Source organism: Mobula hypostoma, chromosome 1, assembly GCF_963921235.1.
Source record: "Mobula hypostoma chromosome 1, sMobHyp1.1, whole genome shotgun sequence".
NCBI lineage: Eukaryota > Metazoa > Chordata > Chondrichthyes > Myliobatiformes > Myliobatidae > Mobula > Mobula hypostoma.
Genome location: NC_086097.1, coordinates 112,554,412 through 112,571,489, shown reverse-complemented (window position 1 = coordinate 112,571,489; position 17,078 = coordinate 112,554,412). Strand labels below are relative to the sequence as shown.

The window sequence follows — 17,078 nt, the reverse complement described above, 5'->3', positions numbered from 1 at the left end:
TGAGGCCAAATTATCGGTACCTAGGAGAGAATCATCTATTGATTAGGGATCAAAGAATTGGGTTTGGGTTTAGATAATTTAATCTTGAAGGAATTGTACCAGCGTATTGACTAGACTTGAGGGAGAAGCTTGGCCTCAACAAAGCATTGGATAGGCTGACGTGAACATGGAGATAGGTGATGGGTACTACAATGGTGCTACAATGAGGACAGCAGGTATGTAAACAAATTAAAATGGATAATCACGAGTTAGTTCTCTTGAGTGGGTGGGACCAGATCTGATTAGTTCCCTTTGAATTGTACTTCAGCAAAGAAAGCAATGGTGTGGGAACCTAGTTCTGAGAGTTCCCAGGAATAGGGATACCATACAATCATGGGGACTATTTTCCCAATCAAAGCTCCGAAGCATGAACTAATGGAATTTCAAGGCTGGCACACAGTTTGACCAGGAAATCATTATAATCACATTTTACAGTGGAAAGTACCAGATTTACATCATAAAGCTTTAGAAAAGCCCATGCTACACATCTGAATTTCTGGTCTCATATTTCCTGTGATTCAGATAAAATCTTAAGGCAATATAAGTGCCGCATAATTGTGGACTGACACACTCACCCTGACAGGATCATTTCTATTAAAAACTGCAGTTGAAGCCAAGAGGGCTAACAGATGAAGGAAAGTTAGTTAATTAAGTTAATTGTAGCATTTCTTTGGTGAATCATGAAATTGTTAGCTAAAAGCAGACCTGGTGTATCTCAGTAGTCAGTTTCTCTGCCTTACCCTCATCCTCTCTCTTTCTCAGCTGTGACACATTCATTACTGTGCATGAGCTCAAACGTAACCAAATACTGTGAATGAGACTTGATTCTATACAGTATTTTGAAGGACAATTAATCCATTCTGCTCCTTTTTAACTGATGGTAGAATTAGGAAAGTTGAATAAAATGAATGATTATTTTCATAACGGTGAAGTTCAAGGCAAATCATGTCCAACTAACAATGACTTTCTTGATGAGATTGTACTGTCACTGAGGAAGTCTGGCTAATTTGGCGCATAAGGATTTAGAGAAAACATTTGAGAAGGTGTTGCATAATAGGCTTGCCATTAAGATTGTGACTCATGAATTAACAGAGTCTGCCTCAGTCAGTTATAGTAAGGAGAGGTTGTTTCTCACATTGGAAAGGAATGCACTGTGGGGTGTTCCAGCACAGTCCTGAGACCATTGCCTTTCCACCTTTGTATTCATAATTTCCTGCATAATATGGAGGCAGAGTGAATTATAAAGGACATCAAAAGGCCAATGATATATTGATGGGTTGGTGGAGCAGGTAAATACTGTAGATGGCAGATGAAATGTAATTATATGAAATGTAACGTCTTGCATTTTAGTAGGAAGAATGGAAATGTGCAGTGTAAGATAGAGGATTCTGGGATTGTATATGGATAATTTGCTGTGGGGTAATGCTGTAGCTCTATGAATCCCTGGTTGGACCACACTTGGAATATTGTGTTCAGTTCTGGCCAACTCAATATAGGAAAGATGTAGAAGCTTTAGGGAGGGTACAGAGGAGAAATACCAGGGTGATGCCTAGACTAGAGGGCATGTCTTATGAAGATAGGTAGAGCATGCTCAGTCTTTTCTCTTTGAAGCGAAGGGGATGAGAAGTGACTTGATAGAGGTGTACAAGATGATAAGAGGCAGAGATAGAGTGGATAGCCAGAGACATTTTCTCCCAGGACAGGGGTAGCTAATATGAAGGGGGCATAATTTTAAGGTGACTGAAGAAAAGTATAAGGTGGGTGTCAGGAGTAAGTTCTTTACACAGACAGTGGTGGGTGCATGGAATGCTCTGCCGGGTGTGGTAGATGCAGATACATTAGTGGGTATTTAAGGAAATCTTAGATGAGCACATGGAGGATAGAAATTGGAGGACTATGTAGGAGGGAAGGGATATGTTGATCTTAGAATAGGTTAGGAGGTCAGCACAAGGTCATGGACTAAATGTCCTGTACTGCCCTCTAATGTTCTATGTACTAATTTCTTAAAAAAAATGGAAGGCAAGTAAGTTTAAGAACATGGATAAAAAGCATTGTCTTTTTTTTACATAGGTAGAGTAGAGAACTTGTGCTCTCTGGATGAACAGTGAAAGTTAAGATGAGATGTGTTGAAGGTACATAATATCATAAAAGATAAACTAAATGGAGAAAAACTGTTCACATTGATGAAGAAATAGACACTTGTGGGCTCAGTTAGAAAAACCCAAACACTTGAGGAATTATCTTCTACATAGTAGTTGGTGTGCACTGCCACGGTAATTTGAGGAGGAACATTTAATGGTAGTATCAAAAAGTGAACTGGATATGTGTCAGAAAGGAATGAGTTTTCAGGACTATGAGGAGAGGGATGGAGAAAGTGGAGCTAGATTGCTTTTTATCTGGAGCTGTTATAAACTCAACGGACGGAATAGGCTCCTGTGCTGTAACGATTGTGTGTCAAGCATCCTGCTTTGAGCCTTGCATTAGACATTCATCAGCAAAACAAGGTTAGATTTTGTTTACTATTAACATTATGATGAGCATTGCAGCATGATTAATGATCTGGTTCTTAAAACGAACAGGGAAGCATTGTTGCTTAGCTGCTCAGTTACAATGAGGTTGATGAAATCTGTAAATATTATTGTTAAAAAAAACTGATGGATGGTGCAAATGAACTATTTGACTACAGTCAGAATTTGGCATTACCGTTACTTGAACTTATGATAAGGCACTCAGTCCCCAAAACACAAAGCCCATTTTTCCACTTCTGCATAAAACAAGCTGCAGTGACCATTATAATGATTAGTTGATAGGTCAGACAAAAGTCTAGCCAATAGTGACAGTTCTGCTGGCTTTATTTGTGTGTTAACGCTACTCTATTAGCTAGATAAATTGCTTTATGCTAATAACCTATCTGCTAGTATGTTTTATTAGCATTGATTGTATGTTCCGAAAAAGTGGCATTGTAATTGTTTATTTCCATTACATAGATAAGATATGTTGTGTTTTTTTTTCATTTTGTATCCCATTTTGATATTTATTTTCCAGATACAGGGCCACATTCATTAAATTCAGGTAAATTACTGGCATGAATCAGCGAGACTAAAAACACTTGTTGGTGTGTTAGCTATCACATTGGGGAATGGTTGATAGTGAATGTTCTGCCTGTGCATGTAGAGAGATTAGATCACCTTTCCTTCTCATCTAACTTCTAGTTCCCAACCTGTGTGACTTCCCCCTGCTGCTAGTGGTATTGTGTGCAATATATAAGTGAGTGTGCCATCATTTGAAGCTTTACTGTTGTGATGGGTTTGAGAATGGGTTTTTTAATGGTTGATAGAAAACGTACTGAAGGTTATTCCAATGTCACGTACACAAATATAAAAATAAAAGTCGGAAGGACACTAGTCAACCAGATTTATATATTCCAATTCATTAAGATCATGCTGATCTGTAACCTCTGTCATATTTTTGCACTTGTCCCATATCCTTGACTTCCTTAATATCTATTGACTTTTTTTTAATATACTTCTCTGCTCAGCCTTTTGGTTGGAAAATTTCAAATAGTCATAACCCTTTGGGAGAATCAGTACTTTTGTGGCCAACCCCTCCGTGTGACACAATGGCACTGGGGGTTTTGGATGCCTTAGCTACGTGAAACATCATTTTTGAATTTACTCTGTTAAGCTTCATTTTTATAAACTTGGGAGTTTCATGTGAATGTCCTGCCATCCTTTGGATTGGTCTTTGATCTTTGCATCATTTCTTTCATAGAATATACGTTTGGTAACAATTTTTAACTATTTTAGGAAAAGATTTTCAGCATTAGAGATGTCAGTTCTGTTCTTCTACCTACAGAGAGAAAATAAATTATCAATCTATCAATATAATTAATGATGTATATAACTGTAAATACAGGACATTTTCTGGTAAGTGGTGTGATCCAGAAGAAGCAGTATTAGAAGTTTAAGCCTATTGTGGCACAAACTCTGCCAAATACTCTCACAAGAAAGCAAATCTCAACGGCTATTGTTATGTTTTTTAACTCCAAAACCAAAAAACTAATTGAAAGAAATGCACGGAGCCTGGAGATGTGTGTGTTTAGGTTCGATTTTACTTTAAGCAAGGTGCCACTCGTGCCGTGGTGGTATAATGACCTATGCCATTCACATACTTTTACATTTAACCCTTAAGGAATTATTTAAATTAACAAAGAATGCTTAATCAAACAATATATTTACAATGTTGCTCAAATATTACGGCTATATGGCTACTAGTGTCATATAGCTCTGTGCTGTTTTCACTAGCTGAGCCTCTGAAATCCAAAGTGCAGACTTAGAAATATTTGTTTTAGGGATATAAGACAGATAATCAAAATGAGTTTTGTTCCATTAACTGGTTGTCACTTTGGATGGCTTTGGATCATTTTTGACACTGGGATGGTGGAATTGTGGAAATTAGAACTTTTTTTTTCAATTCTCTGAGTAGCATGTCCTGCTTGGTGGCGCAATAATATCAGCACCGGACTCCGGAGCGAAGGTTCCCGAGTTCGAATCCCAAGTCACGTTGAGCGTCGAGCTAGCAACTCGGCCTCGTAAAAACAAGAATAGCTTGCTACAGAAACACCATCAAAAAGACGGTGCCCCGATAAATCCACTGCCGAGTTAAGGGCTATTCTTCTTCTTTTTCTTCTTTGAGTAGCATGCTTTAGGAGGTGTATTATTTTCATTCAAGGTAAAAGTGAATATTAGAAGTATGGAATAGATTTACATGCAATAATACATAGTACCATAGGAGCAACATTTAAGAAAATAATTGTTGCCATATATTTGGGTATGGGTTATTGGAAAAAAAATCTAAGCTTTCAAAATGACTTGATGAATACAAATGTAAACAGGTCCCTTGGGTTTAATTCTCAGCATGTTCTATTGATGCAGTAATCTCCAAGAGACCGAGTTATTCACTTTAGCAGGTGTAGCTCTGCAGAATTTGTTTGCTTACTGATAAATAAATGTTTGTATAGATTTTAATTTATAGATATACCATTGCAAGGTCTAATGGCAAGGGCTTAATAAAGATAGCAAGAAATGAATGCCCAGTCTTTAGCTTCAGTAATACAAAGCTGAGGAAACAAGTTTCGATTTAACATGCTCCATCAAAGGCATTAAGAAATCGCTTAAGTGAATGGAGCAGAAAATTTGTGAATTATTCTCAGCAAAGAAAACTGATCCCATGTAATTAAGCTTTTTGAAATATTAATTGGATACACATTTACTAAAAAAAGGCTGTGAACATTTATAAATTAAAATAACTGAATGTTCGTTCAGGCATGGTAATCCATGCCTTTTTTTGCAGAGAGTTGCTTATCAGAATTGTGTAGAGCAAATAAGGAAATTAGTTGATATTCTGGATTTGTCCAGTTACTTTCAGAGATGAAGACATATTTATGGAAGGACTTTTGAAGATTAAATATGTGGGAGGAGAAACTCATTAGAGCAGTTTAGACATGCAGTCTGTGGAAGGATGCAATGGACCTTGCCCATTCCAAGTATTTCCATGTTGCTCTTTTCATTACGTACATTCTAATAGTAATTACAAAAGCATTTAAAATTTAAAGCATCCTAAAGAGCATGAGCTTTTAATTTTTAAGGGATTATTAGTAAAGTATTTCCCTGGATGCAGTTTATTTTGGGATAAGTACCTTGCACTTCTGTTGGGCAGAAAAATTTACTTTGGAATTGCTACTCATGGCTAATTATTGCAGGTTTATTTCGGTTGCACACAGAAGCACATGTTTAGCGGTCTCATCTGGCAAGCATTTCAGGTGTCCTTTATGTGGCCAAAGAAACATATCACATTGTTCTCAACTGGCCTTGGAAGAAACTAAGAATTACTTTTGTCCGTTCTTAATTCAAAGTTCAAAACTTCAAAGTTCAAAGTAAAAATTATTATCAGAGTACATACATGTCACCACATACAACCCTGAGATTCTTTTTCTGTAGGCATACTTAGCAAATCTATAGAACAGTAACTGTAAACAGGATCCATAAACTGTAGACGGTAAACAAACTATGCAAATGCAGATCATAAGTAAACAGTAATAAATAACGAGCATGAAATAACAATATATCAGAGTCCTTAAATGAGTGTAGTTATCCCCTTTTGTTCAAGACCCTGATGGTTGAGGGGTAGTAACTGTTCTTGCACCTGGTGGTGTGAGTCCTGGAGCACTTGTACCTTCTACCTGATGGCAGCAGCGAGAAAAGAGCTCTGCCTGGGTGGTGAGGATCTTTGATGATGGATGCTGCTTTTCTACAGCAACGTTACATATAGATATGCTCAATGATTGGGAGGGTTTTACCCGTGATTTACTGGGCCAAATCCACCTCCTTTCATAGGATTTTCTGCTCAAAGGCATTGGTGCTCCCGTTCCAGGCCATAATGCAGCCAGTCAGCACACTTTCCACCACAGGTCTATAGAAGTTTGCCAATGTTTTTGATGACGTGCCTAATCTCTGCAGACTCCTGAGGAAATAGAGGTGCTGTTGTGCATTCTTCACAATTATATTTATATGATGGGTCCAGGACAGTTCTTCTGAGATAGTGACACCCAGGAATTTAAAGTTACTGACCGTCTCCACCTCTGATTTTCCCATGATTACCGGTTCCCATGTTAGAAGTGTAACAGTAGAGTTTGGGTAAGGCATTTACAGTGTTTGAAATCCTACTTAAAGTTCCACTCCTTTTGAAATTCCTTACCCTAATACAATCTGTTAGCTTCTTTGCAAAAATGTTGTTGCACCAGCAAGCTGAAGGGGGTCTGAATTTGACAAGGCAAACATAAATGTACTGCACAGAAACATCCTTGCACAATAAACATTGGGCTTTCGTTCATTTTTAACCACAATCTGCTGTTTTCAAATTTTTGTCCTTAAGACTAGTCAGTAAGAGGAAAATAAAGTTGTGGTTTAAAAACTTGGCAGCCAACATAAACAAAATCACTGTCGAATACAAAGCAGGATTCTCTGTGTGTGATGAATACAGAAAATAGGTAGGGAAGTGTAAACTGAAGATGTGGGAAATGATTCAGAAAGGAGGGTAGAAAGGAAGACACAGGATATTTTTATAAGCGAACCAGATAATCAATTGAATTTGGAGAATGCTGAGTGCTGTGTCCAAGGGCTGAGATCCACTGTGTTTGATACTTCTTTACAACCACTAAATGAGCTGAAAAGGGAAAATCCCCAAATTATGCAACTTGCCATCAGTGAGTTAAAAATAATGGTAGAATTCTGCAGCTTGTGAAGATGACTGAAGAAGAATAAAAAAATAAAAGGGCCCAGAAATGTGATCTCACAATGTTTTTTTTCAAGTATTATATGTTTTGTTCCAGAAGGAAATATTATGACCAGGTCATTCCAGAAAATATGGAAATGAGACTAAATATTTTACAGTAATTTTTCAATTGCATGGGTGATGACTTCCTTGCACAAAATGCATACCAATTTACCTCCATTTTAAAAATTTGCTGGGTGATTTTGTTATGTTTGCGGTACCTCGAAGCTGGGTGGCCGTGAATAACACCCATGAGAAATGGAGGTGAGGAACAAATGTGCTGCTGTTTGTTTTCCTTGTAAGTCATCTACCCAGGATGCCCTCTCACATTACGGTCAATGTGTTACACACAAGGAAGCTTGACAAAATATACATGAATAAATAACAGATATATTTATTGTTGTTTTGCAAGGTCCCTCATGTTGGTCACTTGTAACTCAATTAGATCATCATAATGCAGTTTGCCTCACAGTTGTGGAATTTAAAGGGCCACTCACAGTCCCACTTGCAGCTTCTATTGCCTGCAGCATCTGAAAAGTGTTTATTCTAAAAACTACAGAGGTTCTGCAAACAAAAAATTAGAAACAGATCAAGCTGCTTCACCATGTAAAAAAATTACGAAAGCTTGGATTATATCCTTGTCCACATTCTCATTTATCTGTAGAACATTTTCACCTCCTTTCAGATCAAGCATCTATTTCTCTTCGCTTTAAGAATATTCAAGAACTGCTTTCACTGCCTTTTGTGGAAAAGAGTTCCTGAACACATGAATCCTCTGAGAGAAAACAAAATTAGTTCATCTGTCTTAAGTAGGTAACCCCTTGTTTTAAATCAGTAATGACCCATAAGAACAGAAATCTGAACTACATCCATAATTTGAAGACCCTCAGGGCTCTTATGTGTTTCATTCAAGACACTTCCAGTTCGAGTGGATGTGCAACCTTTTCTTACATGATGATTCATCCATTTCCAGTAATTGTCTGATAACCAGTTTCTGAACCATTTTCAATGCATTAACAGAGCAATATTGTGCTCTGTACTGTAGATATGAATAGCAGTCTCCCCTGTGCCCAACACAACTGAAGCATTTCCTCCTGCGTTATGTACATCAATAATAAATTATATCTTAATGTTAGCTTTCTTGATCACTTGATGCACCTTTTGCAAATTATGCACGTTGCCACCCAGGTCCCTTTGAATCTCAGTCTGCATCTTTCACTATTTAGATATGTTTTTTTCCTTTTTCTTGCCAATATGAACAATTTCATATTTTCTCATGTTGTGTTCCACTTGTCAAACGTTTGCCAACTGAAATAATTCCTTTTCCCTTTGTAGCCTCCTCTGTGCTTGTACTTACTTTCATCTCTGTCTCTGTCATCTGCTCTTTTTAACTTAATTTATGCAAATCACTTGAGACTGCAGGGTGGTCCTTGTGGGGCACCACTCATGACACCCTGACAAAAATAGCATTCATTTAAAAATACATAGTGTTACCTGTTGGTCAACTAATCTTTGATCTATGTGAATATGTTACCTCCTGTACTATGAGGTTTCACTTTATCAAATGAAGGAAAGGGTGGCCAGATTAGGGAAATCTTGACAACAAAGAATATGGAAGGTTTGATCAGGAAATTGAGGAAGCATATGGCAGGCATTGGCAACTACAAACAAGTAATTCCCTTGAGCAATTTTGAGGGTTTAGTCGAGACAAAGGATAAGTTATTCTAGAAATTTTAATAGGCAAATTAGGAAAGACTGAGTCCCTTAAGGACCAAAGAGGGAATCTATATGTGAAGTCAGTGAATGTGAGCAAAGTCGTAAATTAATACTTATTGTCTGTGTTCATCTAATAGAAGGATAGCGTGGTGAAAGAGAGATACATTGATTGGACTTAAAGGTATTGAGATATACTAAAAGGTATTGAGAAAAGGCACGGGATCCAGGGAAGTTTGGCCAGGTGGATTCAGAATAGGTTTGCCTGCAGAAAGCAAAGGGTCGTAGTGGAGGGAGTACATTCAGATTGGAGGATTGTGACTAGTGGTGTCCCACAAGGATCTGTTCTGGGACCTCTACTGTTCATGATTTTTATTATCGACCTGGATGTGGAGGTAGAAGGGTGGGCTGGCAAGTTTGCAGATGACACAAAGGTTGGTGGTGTTGTGGATAGTGTAGAGGATTGTCGAAGATTGCAGAGAGACATTGATAGGATGAAGAAGTGGGCTGAGAAGTAGCAGATGGAGTTCAACCCGGAGAAGTGTGAGGTGGTACACTTTGGGAGGACAAATTCCAAGGCTGAGTACACAGTAAATGGCAGGATACTTGGTAGTGTGGAGGAGCAGAGGGATCTGGGGGCACATGTCCACAGATCCCTGAAAGTTGCCTCACAGGTAGATAGGGTAGTTAAGAAAGATTATGGGGTGTTAGCTTTCATAAGTTGAGGGATAGAGTTTAAGAGTCGCGATGTAATGATGTAGCTCTATAAAACTGGTTAGGCCACACTTGGAGTACTGCGTCCATTTCTGGTTGCCTCACTATAGAAAGGATGTGGAAGCATTGGAAAGGGTACAGAAGAGATTTTCCAGGATGCTGCCTGGTTTAGAGAGTCTGGATTATGATCAGCGATTAAGGGAGCTCGGGCTTTACTCTTTGGAGAGAAGGAGGATGAGAGGAGACATGATAGAGGTGTACAAGATAATAAGAGGAATAGATAGAGTGGATAGCCAGCGCCTCTTCCCCAGGGCACCACAGCTCAATACAGGAGGACATGGCTTTATGGTAAGGGGTGGGAAGTTCAAGGGGGATATTAGAGGAAGGTTTTTCACTCAGAGAGTGGTTGGTGCGTGGAATGCACTGCCTGAGTCAGTGGTGGAGGCAGATACACTAGTGAAGTTTAAGAGACTACGAGACAGGCATATGGAGGAATTTAAGGTGGGGGGTTATATGGGAGGCAGGGTTTGAGGGTCGGCACAACATTGTGGGCCGAAGGGCCTGTAATGTGCTGTACTATTCTCTGTTCTGTATTCTATATTGGGGGCGTTAGATGTCTTGAAGTAGATTAAGGTGCATAAATCTCCAGAGGCAGATGTGATCTATCCCAGAATGCTATGGGGAAAAAGGTAAGAGATTGTCCGGGCCCCTACTGAGATTTTTGTACTTTTGTTAGCTACAGGCAAAGTATCAGCAGATTGGAGAAAAGATAATGTTAAAGGAATAAGCCGGTTAACTACAGACCAGTAAGCCTTCCATCAATAATAGGGAAATTGCTGAAGAAATTCCTAAAGGGTATGACTTGCACTCATTTGGAAAGGTAATGACTCATCAGGGATGGTCATCATGATTTTGTTAAGGGAAAATCCTGTCTCAGTTATTTGAATGAACTTTGACTTTGTCATTGATGAAGGTAGAGTAGTAGATGTAGTGTATATGGATTTCAGCAAGGCATTTGATAAGGTAACCCATGCAGTGCTTATTGAGAAAGTAAGGAGGCATGGGATCCAAGGGGACCTTGCTTTTTGTATCCAGAATTGGCTTGCCCACAGAAGGCAAAGAGTGGTTGTAGATGTGTCATATTCTGCATGGAGGTTGGTGACCAGTGGTGTGCCTCAGGGATCTGTTCTTGGACCCCTACCCTTCGTGATTTTTATAAATGACCTGGATGAGGAAGTGGAGGGATGGGATGGTAAATTTGCTGATGACACAAAGGTTGGGGGTGTAGTGGATTGTGTGGAGGACTGTCAGAGGTTACAGCAGGACATTGATAGGATGCAAAACTGGGCTGAGAAGTGAAAGGTGGAGTTCAACCCAGATAAGTGTGAGGTGGTTTATTTTGGTAGGTCAAATATGATGGCAGAATATAGTATTAATGGTAAGACTCTTGGCAGTGTGGAGGATCAGAGGGATCTTGGTGTCTGAGTGCATTGGACACTCAAAGTAACTGTGCAGGTTGACTGTGTGGTTAAGAAGGCATACGGTGCATTGGTCTTCATCAACTGTGGGATTGAGTTCAAGAGCTGAGAGGTAATGTTACAGTTATATAGGACCCTGGTCAGACCCCACTTGGAGTACTGTGCTCAGTTCTGGTCACCTCACTACAGGAAGGACATGGAACCCATAGAAAGGGTGCAGAGGAGATTTACAAGGATGTTGCCTAGATTGAGGAGCATGCCTTATGAGAATAGGTTTAGTGAATTTGGCCTTTTTTCCTTGGAGCGATGGAGGATGAGAGGTGACCTGATAGAGTTGTACAAGATAATGAGAGTGATTGATCATGTGGATAGTCAGAGGCTTTTCTCCTAGGGCTGAAATGGCTAGCATGGGAGGGCATAGTTTTAAGGCGCTTGGAAGCAGGTACAGAGGAGATGTCAGGGGTACATTTTTTACGCAGAGAGTGGTGAGTGTGTGGAAAGGGCTGCCAGCAACAGTGGTGGAAGCAGATACAATAGGGTCTTTTAAGAGATTCCCGGATAGGTACATAGAGCTTAGAAAAATAGAGGGCTATGGGTATCCCTAGATAATTTCTAAAGTAAGTACATGTTCGGCACAGCATTGTGAGCCAAAGGGCCTGTATTGTGTTGTAGGTTTTCTATGTTTCTATGTTTCTAATACAAAGTATATTCACCAAAGTCATAAAGACAAGAGTTTTGCAAATGCTGGAAATCCAGAGTAATGAGCATCTATAGAGAGTAACAACTGGTTAACATTTAGGGTGACATCCTAATGAAGGGCATTGGCTAGAACCATCGACTGTTTATTCACTTGCATAGATGCTGCCTGACTTGCTGAGATTCAGCAAAATATCGCCTGGATCAGAGAACTTTAGTTGTGGGGTGAGATTGAAAGTCTTGTTATATGAGGAGTGTTTGATGGCTCTGGGACTATTCACTGGAATTCCAAAGATTGCGGGGCGACCTCATTGGAACCTATCAAATATTGAATGGCCTTGATAGAGAGGATGTGTAAAGTCTATTTCCTATAGTAGGAGTGTCTAAGGTCAGAGGACACAGCCTCACAATAGAGGGGTGTTTTTTTAGAATGGAGATGAGGAATTTCTTTAGTCAGAGGGTGGTGAATCTGTGGAATTTGTTGCCACAGGTGGGTAACATTTAAGGCAGATTTGATAGATTTTTGATTGGTCAAGCCATGGTGGGATGCGGGGAGAAAGCAGGAGACTGGGGCTGAGAAGGAAAATAGATCAGCCAAGACGAATTGGTGGAGCAAACTCGATGGGCCAAGTTGCCTAATTCTGCTCCTATATCTTATGGTCTTATAACATTATGAGAGGCACAGGTGGAGTATATAGTCAAAATGTTTTCCCACTGTAGGGGTATCAAAAACAAAAGGAAATAGGTTTAAGGTAAGATTGGAGGTAAGCTTCATTTTTTACACTGAATTATTGATATCTAGAATGCACTGCCAGAAACGGCGGTGGAATCTGATGCAATCACTACAATTAAGGTGTATTTAGACAGATGGTTAAATATTCAGGGCACAAAAGATAATATTCAAATGTGCGATTAGTGTAGATTGACAAACATGTCAGTTTGGACACAGTGAGGTAATGAGCTCATTTCTGTGCTGTACAAACGATCATTTATTCTTATGACTTGAAATGCCTTCTGGAAAGCATGTGGTATGTCAGTGGTTCCCTTCATCCAGAGCATGTTACTCGTTCAAAAAGCTTCAGTAAGTCAGTCAAATAGGATTTCCATTCACCAAGTCATGCTGAATTTGCCTAATTGCCTTTTTCTTTCATGTGCCCTGCAATGAAGTCTTTAATACTGTAAAACCTTTTACATTCTTTCCCATGGTATATATTAAAGTGTGCCATTTCCTGCTTCATACCTCTGTCTTAAATATGGAGCTTCTCTGCCACGTCAGGACTAGAAGAACTCATATCAGTCAGCACACACTAGGTGTCCCTGCTGGCTTAGCTGGAACTGAGATCCTCTTCAGAAAGAATGCGGACATTGATGGGAGTCCTTAAGAATGAAGCAATGACCTCATCAAGTGTTCTTCATTCTTAAACCCAGTCCCCTCCTCAACCAATCTTCCCACAGGATCTATGAGAACTAATGTCCATATTTGAAATTTCAAACATAAAAATAATGCACCACAGGAAGAAGGCCCTTCAGCCCGCAATGTTTGTGTCAACCATGATGCCAATTCAAACTAAATCCATCTGGCTGCTCATATGCTACAATCTTCTTCGACTATTCAGTGACTCCTAAATGTCTCTTAAATGTCGCTGCCATATCTGCTTCAGCTACTCTTCCCAGCAGTTCATTCCAGACACCTACACAGTCCTTGTAAAACTAACATAAATCTTCCTTAAACATTACCAACTTCACTGTAAGATTCAAGATACAAGTTTACTTATCGCATATACATTAAAACATACTGCAGTGTTGCTGGGAGCACACATTCCACACATGTCGACACACATTCCAACACCAACACGGAATACCCACAATACTCAGCGGAACAACACAAAATAGAACACAACAGGAACAAAACTACAATAAAACAAGCATGTGCCTCCCTCCCACCCATGCAATATATAGTCTTCTCACCCCAAGGCAGTCTCCAGCGGCACCAAGTTTGGACGTGGCACACAGACATTGGGCCTTTAACTGCCCGAGAGACTGGAAGAGATTCGCAAACCTGGGGCTCCGGCTAATGGGCTTCGACTTTCAATTTGAGCCCTGGACCTTGATCCTTGCATTGACCCTGGGACCCACTGATCACCAGACACCAGGCCTTGAGCTCTGGACCCACTGATGACAGGACCCCAAAAACTGGGAGCCATCGGACCTCACTTCTCCTGCCCATACAGGACCACAACCCTCCTTATTATGACCTTGCACATTATTGTCTACCTGCACCCCACTTCCTCTCTAACTCTATTCTGTACTTTGTTATTGTATAACCTCAATAGACTGTTGCGATGAATTGTTCTGTATGAGCAGTATGCTTTTCACTACCTTGGTACATATGACATTAGCAAACTAAATTACCCATTTACAATTTACCAATTTACAATAGATCATCATCATCATCATCAATAGATACTATGGAAATATCAGCCACAGGGTCAACTTTAAAGATGAGGCACGGTTTTTCCTCTTATGATGATGTAAACAAATGATAGCAATGTGTTTCAATGATTTAAAATTCTGTTTCATTAGTGGAAATCAGAAATATACTTTGAATGCAATGCCACACTGTACAATATATTAATCTAACTTGGGCTTGGCCACTTATTATTCAATATATTACCTGCATAGGCATCAGATATAAAGCTTAAAGACAAGTGCATTATTCAATGCATAAGTTAAATGAAAGTTACTATTTTTTCAAATATTGCATGCCTTTCATTTTGGGCAACTTTAACAAAATAATGATGCTGTTCCAGACCCAGCCTGTCAGAATGTTTGGATATGTTCCAAGTGTGAAGCGGGTCGACAGTTCACTGACTTTAATGAGAACTGTTGCAGAATTTAGAAGGAAAGGAGAACAATAAATGCTGGGCCAAAAGGACCATTAACTAAAACCCTCAAACTAAAAGTTAAATGGCATGGCAACATTGCGGCAGGAAGCAATAACTAAATAGCAAATGAATACCGCGTCTTTACAGCATCTGTTGAGACTGTAGTCCTCTTTCCCAGACAATGACGAGGGTAAGCAAGGAGCATAACACTGCCTTGCTTTGAGTTAAGTCTCAAAAAGATTGCAACAAAAAGAAGGCCATTAAATACCACCGTAATGAAACAGTAATTAACGGGAAGGTGCATATTCACAAGCACAAGTGCCAAACCTGTTGTGCAAACCACCTGTGGGAGCACATAGACACTGAAGCAGAGTGACACAACCAACCCTAATGACTACCTGACTGCTTCCCTCTGGATACTTTGTTATCCAGTGAGGAGTCTCTCTGATCCTGAAAAACTCTAGACTTTTCTCTCAGGAGACTGACGTGCTGCCTGCTCACAGTTAGTGGAGCTCTGATGGGTCTGACCTGAGATTCCATGAGCATACTAAGTACTGGTATAGCTTTGGAAGCTGAGGCAATATCCATCAACTGCTGTGTACCTAAAAAAGTGGCTAATGAGTGTATGTTCATGGTCTTCTGCTGTTGTAGCCATCTACTTCAAGGTTCGTCGTGTTGTGTATTCTGAGATGCTCTTCTGCACACCACTGTGGTTATTTGAATTACTGCCACCTTCCTGTCAACCTAAACCAGTCTGGTCTCCCCTGACCTCTCTTATTACCAAGGCATTTTTGCCCACAGAACTGTCGCTCTCTGGGTGTTTTTTTTTGTTTTTCACACCATTCTCTGTAAACTCTAGACAGCTGTGCATGAAAATCCTAGGAGATCAGCAGTTTCTGAGATACTCAAACCACTCTTTCTGGCACTAACAAACAGTCTATGATCAATGTCACTTAGATCACATTTCTTCCCCATTCTGAACAACAACTGAACCTTTTGACCATGTCTGCATGCTTTTATGCATTGAGTTGCTGCCACATGATTGGTTGATTTGATATATGCATTAACAAGCAGGTGCACATGCGTACCTAATAAAGTGGCTACTGTTTATATGTACCAATAGAAGTGATTCTCTCCTAGCCCTCCATAATCCTTGGCACAAAAGGACAAGGATTCTTACCAGTGCTCAGTTATCTTGTGCATTGGATTCGCAGATAACACATTGCAACAAGCATCTCACCATGCATTTCTAAGAGCTTTTCTCTGAATGCATCACTCACATGGTCTTCATATGATCCCAACAGGGCACCATTCTTACAATATGGCGACTCGACACACTTGATTTGTTTCCCCTCTTACCAAACCGCAACTCTCTAATTTCAGATGACCTCTCTCATGCAATTCACCTGCATAAGTGATTTTCTGCCTTGGTAGTGGTGATATTTCAGATGATGCTGAGCAATCACCTACATCAGTGATTTTCTGCCTTGGTAGTGGAGATATCTCAGTTGATGCTGAGCAGGAATTTCTCTGCCAGTCTGGAATGACAAGAAGCAGTTGCACACAACCTGGGTCACTAATGAGTGTAGAAAATGAGGATAATACCCTTTTCTTTATTGCAACATATCACATGGGGTGTCACACCTGGAGCTACCTTCTTCTCCCAGGCAAGGCTGATGCCTTGGATGGCCTCCCAGGTCTCTGGTGCGAACAACTATTTTTCTGTTGCTGATTGCCTTATCTAGAATTTCTGGATCTCTCTGCACTTCTGTCCCTACAATCTTAAAGATCTATTCCCCAGTGATTTGTGAACTGCTTGCCTTCCATGAAGTGCTGGAACTTCAAAGGGACAAGAGCACAGCCAAATGCTGGCATCTGCTGGAAAATCTTGCCTGTTTCAGGTATGGTGTTTACATTACAAATGAAATAATGTTGTAGGGAAAAAAATAGCAATTGCCATTGCAGTTGGTGACAAATGCAGTGAGGACAAAGCAATAAAATATTATTTCAATCATCTGGTTTGGAAGCAAAATAACATAGTAACCTTCAAATATGTACTCAAGGAACTGGAAGTGTGCGATACCGTTTACTAATTATGTACATAATGAAACTTTTGACTTGCTGCAATCTGGTGAGTTATAGAAGTTTGAGGATCAGGTATATCACATGATTGATGCCCAGTACGTGCATAATATAAACAAATATGTTAGAAAAAATAAGC

General features: G+C 39.8%; 1 protein-coding gene across 1 annotated transcript in view; it reads left to right on the top strand.

Annotated features, from left to right (window-relative positions):
• The window catches only part of rims2a (regulating synaptic membrane exocytosis 2a), a 1,139,701-nt gene that overhangs the window by 732,498 nt on the left and 390,125 nt on the right, over positions 1 to 17,078 (top strand). The gene's annotated exons all lie outside the window — the stretch shown is intronic.